Here is an 11,722-nt window from a genome sequence, read left to right on the forward strand (position 1 = left end):
GAAGGAAAGAAATGGCCTTACCGGCAACTAGGAGAGTTACCTGCGGTTCTCTCATGCGTATGGTGAAGCGGGAGGCTTGTGACGAGACTGGGCCCCTTCATTCTTCATCATCACCCCTACCCAAAGCAAACCAAGTCCTTCTCCCCTTGATCATTGCCTTTTGGGATCAAATCTGGCCTCTTTGCATGGAGCATTGGGTTACCTGCTGTGGCTGGAACTGAGCACGTTGTGCACACGCTGTTCCCACTGGCCGGAAGGCTTTTCCTTCCCCACTTACGTGTCTGGGTGTCTCTTACTCTCCCTTCAAGACTCACCTCAAGTGTGTCTTGTCTATAAATCATTTTAAACCTGTCAACCCAGCCTCCAGTGTAGAGCTAGGGCTCCTCTTCAGTGCAGTCTTTTGCGTCCTTCTGTTTTGTGGTTATTACAGTGTGATGTGGTGACAAGGGCTAACTGCTTTGCTGTCCTCTCCTTATTCGTCCACTTCAGCCCACACCCCAACACAAAGGCCAGGGGAGAAGCCTTAAAATTAGAACACACTTGGGCATTTCCCATTTCCCATTAATTAATGCAGAATGCTAGGTCGAGGCAAATGTTATCTTAGTATAGTAGCCCCAGAATATTAGTTAACAAGAAACCAGTGCAAAGATATGTTAACAAAAGGAATAGGACTTTCTCATCTCATCAGGGGTTCAAATGGACATTAATCTTGGGATGCCGAAGCAACCATAGCCCTTCACAATTTCTTCCCTACCCTTACCTCTTGTTGAGGAGCAGAAGAGGAAAAAACAGGAAGGTAAAATTTGCAAGTTACCAGAAGGCACTGGTGAGGATTGAGACTTGGTTATTTCCTAGAGAGGTGCCAGAGACTGGGTGAAGGAACCCTGAAAACTGGGGAGTGCTAAGGGGAGAAGACTTTGGGAAGGGAGGCAGACGGGCAGAGAGATTGGCAATAATGCCCACCTGAGGGTGTCCTCTAAAGTCCTGGGAGAAGACCCTCCAGGAGGCCCAGGTGATAAGGCCTTGCCCCAGAGAAAGAATGGCTGGGTATATGTTCACTTTGGAGAAAAACATAAGAAAATGTCAGGAAAATTGATATATGAATTACTCTAGAAGTTCCCAAACTTTCTTGGCTTATAGTTGGTGTTCTTAATGTCTCAGTAATTTTTTCATTGTAGCACTAGGCCAAAAGAAATACCAAATAGTTCCTGTTATTTAGTTAGATCCAAATGACTCAATTGTGGTAGTTGTGTGGTATCCAACAGATGTCCTGTGTTTCCCTCAATAATTTAGAACATCCCACCACATCCTAAGAGTTTGTTTCAGCACCCTCGGGTGGCTCGGCACACAGTTTGGGAACTGCATTACTAATTTTAATGCAATGGCAGCCTTCTTTATGAGGACTTGGGTGTTAGGCAGTGTGGGGACAGAGTCCCAGAGAGCAGTTTCCAAGCTCTTGGCCTCACATGGAAAGGTGCTGGCTCGGTTATTAAATGGCCATCAGCTGTAACCAGTTAGCCATTAGCCACTAATATAACTGCAATAGCTAGGGTAGGGGGGTTGTTTGGTTGGTTGGTTGGTGTTGTTGGTGGTGGTGGGTTGATTGGCAGAGAAGTAGACGGCAGGTTGCGGATCATATGGCTCCTGCTTCCTGTGTCTCCAACCCAGCCGCCAGCGAGAATATTGTGGTATGAACCCCTTATCCATGGCTCCATGGGTGTTCCTTTTTGGCCTCACCATGTCCTGCATTCTTGTGTGTGGAGCGGGAGCTGAGACCCCGCATGACAGGCAGCATCAATCCCAGATAAGACAAAGACCCAGATGAGGAACTATAAAGGCAGTTGTCTTCATTTTCTCCACTTCAGAGAGTAACCAAGGAACAGAAAACAGTGGACCCTACTACAGGAATTATTATAACATTGAAATTGTTGGTCTCTTTCTCTCTCCACCAGCATGTGTTCCCTGAGGGCAGATACAAGGTCTCTACCTCTTACTCTTTCAATAGAGCTGTGCTCAGTGCAAGGTGTGGGACTCAATACATTTTTGATGAATGAATGAATGATTATATCTATTTCACCCTTCCTTGTTTTCTTAGAACATAGGAGCTGACATGTACTAGGTAGTCCTAACTCAGGTTTCTTCCCAGAAGTGTCAGCCAAAAGAAAGAAAACATAACTGCCCAGGTTTAAAGCCAGCAGCAAACACCTGATGGGAGCTAATAATTTATTCGTTCTTCACCCTACAGGAAATGTAAGAGGAAAGACAGATGGACATTACTTTGATGTCTTATTATTTAAGAACATGAGGCCTTTTTCTTCAGGCTTTTAAAGAAAATAATAAGTAAATGATTGGGATGGTTTGGATACAGGCTAACGCTGCGATAGAGGAATAAATTGATTAAGCTTTTTGAGGCAGATTGACAGCAATATTTCAGGTTCTCATGCTCTTCCAGAACCTTGCACTCTCCATTGAGAAGTGAAATCTGCTTCCCCTCCCTTTCAACCTGGGTAGGAGGACTTTGTGACAATCCTGAATGATCAAATGCAGTAGAACTGAATCTGTATAAATTTCCAAGACAGGTCATAAAAGGCAATATAGCTTGTATCTATTTCTCACTCTCTCACCCACGAGATACTCGCCAGCCCCATGTTGTGAGGAAGACAAATTAGTCACAGGGGAGGCTCATGTGAAGAGCGACTGAGGTCCCCCGCTGACAGCCAGTGTCAACTGCCAGACATGGGAGGGAGCCTGTCGACCTGATTCCTCTCCTAGCCTTCAAACCATTCCAGCTGATGTTGAATGCAGCAGACATGAGTCATCCCCTGCCTAAAGTGCAGATATATGAGCGAAATAAATGCTGTGATTGTTTAAGCCACAAGTGTTCGCATATTTGTTATATAGCTTCAGTCACTGGAACACTTTAAAAAGATGCTTTTACCACCATATCTGAAAAATGTATATGTAGTATAATAAGGAACACAGAACTCTGAACATAGACTGCCTGGATTCTAATGCTGTCTCCAACACTTAGAGGTTCTACAACCTTGAACAAATTGCTTAAACTCATGCCTCTATTTCCTTACTGTAAAATAAGAGTCCCTACTTCATAGAATTGTTCTGACCAATAAGTAACTTAATATATGCCAAATGTTTGGAACAGTGCTTACTACAAAATAAGCTCTCTCTAAGTATTGAATGTTACTGTGGTGGTGATGGTGGGTTTACAGTTGGTAATATTGGTGTGGTCGGCAGAATTCTAAGGAGGCCCAGGTGACTCCTGCTTCTTGCTATCTGCACCATTGTGTAGACCCCTGGCCTTGAGTGCAGGTGGAACCCATGATTTGCTAATACCGATAGACTATCCAAAGGTGAAGGAATTTTTCAGAAGAAATTAAAGTCCCTAAAAGTTGACATTAAGTGAATCAAAAGGGAGATTCTCCAGATGGACCAGTCCTGATTAGGTGAGCCCTTTAAAAGAGCATCAAGAGATCAGAGATTCTCTCTTCTGCTGGTCTTGAGAAAGCAAGCCTCCATGAAGTCAACAACTGTGAAGAAATGAATACCACCTGCCACAGGAGCTCGCAAAGGACTTCAAGCCTCAGATGAAACAGCAGCCCCTGCTGACCCTTTACAGCCTGGTGAGATCCCGGGCAGAGGACCCAAGTAAGTCACACTGAACTCCTGACCTGTAGAAACAGTGAGCTAATAAGTAGGTGGTTTTTTTTAAACCAGCTTTAAAAAAAAAACTTTTATTTAAGTGTGTTTTTTTCAGGACCCATGAGCTCCAAGTCAAGTAGTTGTTTCAATCTGCCATGTTTCCCCAAAAATAAGACCAGGTCTTATATTAAGTCTTGCTCCAAAAGACACATTATGGCTTATGTTCAGGGGATGTCATCCTGAAAAATCATGCTAGGGCTTATTTTCTGGTTAGGTCTTATTTTCGGGAAAACACGGTAGTTGTGGAGGGTGCAGCTCACAGTGGCCCATGTGGCGATCGAACCAGTAACCTTGTTGTTAAGAGCACCACGCTCTAACCAACTGAGCTAACTGGCCACCCCGAGTAGGCGTTTTAAGTCATTAAGTTTGTGTTCATTTATAATCCAACGATAGAAAACGAGATAACTAGTAAAAATTCAAATTATAAAAATGTATATACATTGAAAAGGAGATTTTTCTCCCATTCCAGGCCTTCACCCTCCTCAGCGGCAACCACGATAAAGGAATGCTTCATCATTCCAGAAATCTATGCATATATAAGTATTTATATACATGTGTGCGTGTGCTTATCTTTATGCATACATTATATATATGGATATATGGATACATATCTTTGAACAAGGGCCAAGGGCAGTGAGTATCTGTGTGATATTTCAGACATCTGTATTGTTTAGAAACAAGACACAACATCCTCCAGCTCAAATGGTTTTTAGAGGAGCCTGGCTAAGTCCCTTTCAGTACCGTGGTTTCATGATTTACGCTCTGTAATGACATGTGTGACGGGGCTGGGCACCAGGTGTGCCAGAGTAAACAGAGAGGAAAGAACTATAAGCAGTACTATAGATTTTCCCACTGCTTTGCACCTTGTTTTGTCTTTTCACTTAGAGATCAGAGATCTTTTCTCACAACACATTATTATCATTTTTCTTACTGTTGAATTATAGTCCATTGTGTGGGGGTGCCATAGATTATTTTTCTGATACCCTATACATAGAGCTACAGGTTGTTTTTAATCATTTGCTCTTAAAAACAATGCTACAGTGTGATTCTTATACGTAGCATCTTTGCATACATGTGTCTGAATCTGTACTATAAATTCTAGTAGTGAAACTTTTAAGTCACAGGATATCTTCATTTTAAATTACTAGGTATTGCCACATTAACCAACTAAGAATTAGCATCAATTTACACTCCTACTAACCACATATGAGTAAATACTTGCTAACACCAGGTAACATGAGACACTTTGATCTTTGACCGTCTGGTAGGTGAGAATATATCTCACTCTGTTTTGCTTTTATTTGTGTTTAAATAATTTAGAATAATATCAAGCATTTTTAAAATGTTCATAAACCTTTAGTTCTGTTCATATCCATAGCTCATTTTTCTGTTGAGTTATTGGACACTTCCTTACTGATATACAAGATCTCTTTACACAGCAACCTTCTGTCTATTGTCTTACAAATGCCCTCCCACCCCCAACCACACATATAACTTTTTGCTATTTGTCTTTTATTGAGTTTTATTTTTCCATGATAGAGTTTCACTTTATTGTATGGTCATTCTTTTCTTTGTGGCTTCTGAAACTCGTTTTATCCTTAGAAAGTCCTTCCCTGCTCCAAAATTAAAAAAAAAAAAATCTTCCATATTTCCTTTGGATAATTTTGTATTTTAAATGTTTACATGAAATATTTAATACAGCTGGAATTTAAAGCTTCAACTTTTAATCCATGTGGTTAACCAGTGATTTCAAAACCATTCATTGAATGACCCAAAGTTTTCCCTGATATAAATGCTAACTTTACTACGTATTAAATTCACACAAGCATTAATTATATCTTCTGGATTTATGCATCTGTGTCTAGTGTCTACTTTTAGTTACAGGAGATATACAATATATTTTAATCCAGAAAGATCCCTCATTGCTCTTCTTTTTCAGATTTTCCTGACAGCATTCTTTTTGCTTTTATTAACTTGAGATACTGCTCTGCTCCATGATTCCCAATTTATTTATGTGAAGCAAGTCACTGAACTTCTGTGCCTTAGCATCATAATAAAAGTGATAGAGATGATATTGGAGTGAATTTGGATTATTTACATACCTGGAAAGCATGAAAGTTACAAGAAAAAGAAACAGAAAAGAGTTACAAATTTAAGTCTAGAAAGGAAACCAAAGTGTTAACCAGGAATAAGAAATTCAGTATGAGGGAAATTCCCTCCTCTGGCCCTGGGTTCAAACTCTGTTTCCACTGATAAGTTTCGCATTCTTTCCTCTCTGTTTACTTTGGCATACCTAGTGCCCTACCCCATCACACATGTAATTACAGAGTGTACATCATGAAACCAGGGCACTGAAAGGGACCAAGCCTGGCTCTCCTGCCATCTCAGCTGAAAGATGTTCTATCTTGTTTTCAAAGAATATGGATTTCTGAAATAGCATACACACTCACCCACTGCCCTTGTACCTTCTTTCAAGCCTATAAATCCCCCCTGGTGATATGTGTGTGTGTGTGTGTGTGTGTGTGTGTGTGTGTGTGTGTGTTTCTTAACCATCCTCCATGCTTTAAGAAAAACTCAATGTGTAATTTTTTTGTTTTCTGTATGGTATAGAAAACAATTCCTTCTGTGAAATGAACATTTAAAATATTATTACCAATTAGGCTATAGATATTCAGCAGAGGCCAAGAGTAACAATTGTAGACTTCTGTGACTACATTGGCAAGATTTTGGCCATCTAATGAATGTCTGCTTATTTGACTAATTCAATTCCTTATTCATTCAACAAACATTAAACATCTCTTATTTGTTGAGCACTGAACTAGGCATTGGATGTATAATGATGAATAAGATGCAGGTCCTGCCCTCACTGAGCCCCACTCTATAGGGGGATAGAGGCACACACATATATATTTATAATAATATGAGATAACTTGGTAATATATATTAAAAATGATTTGGGGGACTTCCCGGTGTCTCCGGTGGTTAGAGCGCCATTCTCCTAATGCTGAGGTCGCTGGTTCGATTCCCACATGTGCCAGTGAGCTGTGCCCTCTACAGTCTATAGCTTAGATTGTAAACAATGGCTCTCCCTGGAGCTGGACAGCTATGAGCAGCTGAAGGCTGCCATGAGTGGCCAGTGGCCAGCATGACTGGCCGGCAGCTGGTGAGAGCTGCCGTGATTGGCCAACCTTCGACCAGCGACTGACTGCCTCAGTCCCCAGGGAGCGCAAGGCTTATAATACCAGCATGGGCCAGGGAGCTGTGTCCTACACAACTAGACTGAGAAACAATGGCTTGAACCAGAGTGGGGTGGGGGAGGCGGAAGAAGGGGGAAAAAAATGATTTGAGTGGGCATATACTTTGAGAAGTTCCATGTTTAAGAATTTATTTAAGAAAATATTGAGAAATGTGAGCAAAGTGTTTAAGACTGATTATCATAGTATTTCCATAATAAACACCAGAAAGGAACACCCAACTACCTAAATATCTAGGAGTGGAAGAAATTAAGTAAGTAAACGATGGCAAAACCATGTGATTGAATACTGTTAATCCCTTGGAAGAGAAAACCAATACAGATCTATGGGTATGGCTATGGATGGCTATTTCTCATCGATTAACTGAAAAAGTCACAGAACAAATAGTGTTATATGACTCTATTTTGGTAAAAATAAAATATAGTTACAAACAAATGAAAAAAATCTAAAAGGATACACATCCAAATGGTAAAGAAGAATTCACATTTGATTGGCTGTTTGGTTATAAATGACTTTTATATTGTCATATAATTTATCGTGATGAATATAATTGTATATTAATATAAATAAATACTATATTTTATATTCATATAAGTATTTTACATAAAACTTTTTTAGTCAGAATAAAAGTTTTTAAAAATATAAGGTAGTGAGTACAATAACAGTGATTCAGCGGGCATCTTTCATAAATGTGAGTGAAGCACCTTCTGTGTATCCAGCCTGAGCTGTACTTGAGGAGGAAAAGCTAATTAGAAGAGTTTCCTGGGCTGGGGCCGAGGGCGCGGGGTCCCGAACAGTGAAGACTTAATTCCAAGGGCATGGCAAACCATCTGAAGTTCATTGCCAGGACGGTGATGGTACAGGAAGGGAACGTGGAAGGTGGACCCTAAACAGAATCCTCACTCAGCAGGATGGGCTCATTGAGGACATCAAGCGACGATGGTACTACGAGAAGCCTTGCCGCCGGCGACAGAGGGAAAGCTATGAAACCTGCCAGCGCATCTACAACATGGAAATGACTCGCAAGATCAACTTTCTGATGCGAAAAGAATCGGGCGGATCCATGGCAGGGCTGCTGAGGCCTGTGGGTAGTGGGCCCAGTATGAAAAGCCCTGTCCAATGGTGTCTCCACCTCTTTTCTTTCTCCAACCCAATTTTATCTTTCTTGCAATAAACTCAATCACAGATATATAAGAAGGCCTGCATATATAGAAGCAGTTCCTCTAGTCAGTTATTAAGGGAAAGAGAAACTGAGCCAAAAAGTAGTCTAGGAGTAGAGTGGTGATTGCCAAGAGCTGAGTGGGGGTGGAGGGGAATGAGGAATTACTGTTTAATGGGTACAGCGTGAGTTTGGCAAGATGAAAAAGTTCTGCAGATGGGTGGTGGTGATAGTTGCATAACAATGTGAATGTACTTAATGCCACTGAATTGTACACCTTAAATGATTAAAATGGTAAATTTTATGTATATTTTACTATGATTTTTAAAAAATAGTCTAGGAAAGCTGAGGACATTTTTTTAAATGTTGTAGAATATACCATTTCTTACCCAATTTTTATGAAACACGAAGCAAGATCTTATCATTGGAAAGCATGTTACTCTTTACTTGCACTGCCCTCAACTGTTAAATAAAAGGAGAGGAAGCAAAAAGAAAAAAAAAAGAAGAGTTTCCTGCTCTCAAGGCACAGCTTGAAAGTTCTGAGAAAAGAGGGGGGCCTACCAGAGGCTGTGGAAGCAAAGAAGGAGGGCAAGGGGACGCACAGAGTGACAATGGCGCTGTGCCTTTAAAGAATGCGTAGGAGTTTTCTAGATGAGATGGAAGAGGCTGGGAAGATGGTTCAGACCAGGTCACCCAGATCAGCGAAGAAACAGGAAGATCGGGGCTGCTGTGGACAGTCGTCCAGTTTGTGCACTACAGAAGGCTAACCGCTGAGGGAGGAGTGTGTGTGTGTGTGTGTGTGTGTGTGTGTGTGTGTGTGTGTGTGTGTCGGGGAGGGGGGGGGCGGTGAAAATGCTCGCATGTCAAGTCGGATACGCTGGTGGCATCTTCCCAGAGGAAGTGGCACCCTCTCCCCCACCCTTTTTTAATAGAGAAGAGGGGCTTTTTTCTTCTGCAAGCACCTTCTGCTTGTTAAGCTGTGGGTCTTGAGGCTGTGTCCGCCCAGAGAGGGACTTCATTCCCTATTTACATGAGGTGCACTGAGGGCATCGAAGGCCCTGCACAAGAAAGTCCTTAAATCCTGATTTGGGAAATAGATCTTCAGAGGACGGAAGGGCCCTGCCATGTGAAAAATATGGAAACTGTTGAAGAAAAAAACTGTTGGTAAAATATTCAGCTTAACAGTCTGAATATGTATCAAAAGGCTTTCAACTAACCATATCCTTTAACTTTTCAATTATGCTTTTCAAAATGTATTCTAAAGAATGAGCATAAAGGTATGAATTATATAAGTGATACATTGAAGAATTATGTGTAACAGTGAAAAAAATCCACAGTCTAAAATTCAGTAATAAGAGGCGAGTTCTAAAACACAATATCTTTGTGTTATGCAATACTAATCTAGGCAGCGGTTTAAAAGCATGTTTCAGATCTGGTTCACTATCAGACTAGGGGGAAAACCCTGCTATTAGTGCCCTAAGTGTTGTATTTCCCTGCGCTGGCACTTATTAGATTTTATTGTTATGGCTTGCTTAATTGTCTTTTCTCCCTGCAGTAAGGACTATGGCCTCTTTGCTCACCATTTGTCTAACACAACATTGTTCAAACAATATATCCCTAATAAAGAGCTTTGCAATGACTGAATGACTACATATGCACAGAAAAAAGACTGGAGGAATATGCACCAAAATGTTCAGAAAGCATATTTTTGGATATTTAAACATTTATCTCTTACTTGTTTGCATGTTCCAAATTTTTTACAATGGGCCCAATATAATTTTGTAATCAAAAGAGAACATACTATATTTAACTCAGAGCCTATCATAAAGTATTTGAAGCCCAGTGTTGACTAGGAGACCCCCATTGGGCTCTGCTCTGCTTCAACAAATCCATTATCTACAAATCAGAACTCAAATGTCATACAGGTTAAAAGGTGATCATTCTCAACATCAAAAGACTCAGGGAAGCGGTCCATTAAATTGTAAATTCTTCCAGGACATTTAAATGTTGGCATGATTTTCAAAATAGTCCATCTACGTATGAATAGTCAAGACAAATCTTCAAGGGAAATTCACTGGCTTAATTTTATTTTGTGAAAGCTCTTATACCATTTTGAAATCTTCATCCCCCTAATTCAAACCAGTCATTAGATCAAGAACATGGAGGACATCAAATATTTTTATGACAGTCTGAGGTTTACACTTTACTTCTCTTTAAAGTGAAAACGATTTCATTTTTCCTGGTAGATATATATATATTTGTGTCCTGGTATTCTTCACCAGGGACATTTCACAATGAAAAACACAAAACCATACAGTTTTAGGTAGTCTTCCAAACTGTTTCATTCATTCAATGGCTCTCCCCTCCCACTATCTCTTTAGTCCCTAAAGGCACATATTTTACAGGCTCCTCCTCATTTTGTTTAGGCCCAAGTCCAGATAAAAATATTTAAATAATCAAAGTTGCTCTCATTCCACTCTTTGGAGGGTCCTTCCTAGTTAGTTCTGGTCCATTCCACCTAGTGAACACCCTGTCACACACAGACACACACACACCTCATAATTATAGCTTGCACCATGTTCTCTCCAGACAAAAATCCCTATCATTCAGTTTCGCTCGTTCAAAACTGGTCAGCCCAGCACTCTTCTCCTTCATGTCTTGTTATATAACGATATGGCATAAGTTTTCCAATGGTTTATTGGTTCCTGCTGATGATTGTCAGGTTTGTTTTTGAACACCATGCTGACATAGCGCCCTGATCCAAGGCTGTCATTCTAATGGTGGACATTTCATGAGTGCAGGCTTTAATGCTTTTAGTTCCACAGGTCATACCAACTGTCTTCCAGTAACTGCTGTCCAACCCACCATCTCATTCCAGTGGTCCCCAAGAAGGAGTGGGAAGGAGAGGGAAAATGCTAATAACCTGTGACAACTCTAGGACAATCCCCTAAGCTTTTCAAGTCTTTGGATTCTGTCCCTTGCTTTCTTCTTGGCAGGTCCATGGTGACATTTCCTAACAGAAGAAATAGGCACAACAGTGAAAAGGGAGCTGTCCTGTCAAACAGAGAAGGAAATAAGAGTGCACAAGTAAGTACACAGCGTCTATCTAATCCCAGGCTCATCAAAATTGAGCCCAGCCTTCTTGTTGGATTAAAATTCACTCTTCTTCCCCGATAGTCACCCTTCATTTCATCTGAACAGAGGCTTTTTTCTACTGCAGAGAAGCTTTCCTCAGGAAGGACTCTTAGGGAGGGAATTTCACGCACAGTGGCAGACGGATGAATGCATGCTTAGGCTCATGTTATTTTTGTAAATCAAAGTAGTTTTGTAAAATTTTGTAAATCATAGTATTTTTTAAAATGTGGCTGTTTCAGAATATAATTTTTATGCAGCTTCCTGGCTCTTACCTTCAGAGCACACTGCTTGGTCCAGAGAGGCTGTTGTGGTTGTGGCAGGTGCACACGGATTCACATGCTTGACAGTCACCTCCACAGGTTCTCTGAGCTCTATTACTGAGAACTGTGGCAAGGTCCCTTTGATTAGTGGGAAAGTGGGACTGCTGCTCTTCGTGACTGGGTCTTCTCCTTCAGGA

General features: G+C 40.9%; 1 pseudogene; it reads left to right on the forward strand.

Moving 5' to 3' along the window:
* Positions 1-7,742: 7,742 nt before the first annotated feature.
* On the forward strand, positions 7,743-8,440 carry LOC141570432 (small ribosomal subunit protein bS21m pseudogene; annotated as a pseudogene).
* The last annotated feature ends 3,282 nt before the right edge of the window (positions 8,441-11,722 follow it).

The sequence above is a fragment of the Rhinolophus sinicus genome, linkage group LG03 (assembly GCF_036562045.2).
Source record: "Rhinolophus sinicus isolate RSC01 linkage group LG03, ASM3656204v1, whole genome shotgun sequence".
In the NCBI taxonomy this organism is placed as follows: Eukaryota; Metazoa; Chordata; class Mammalia; order Chiroptera; family Rhinolophidae; genus Rhinolophus; species Rhinolophus sinicus.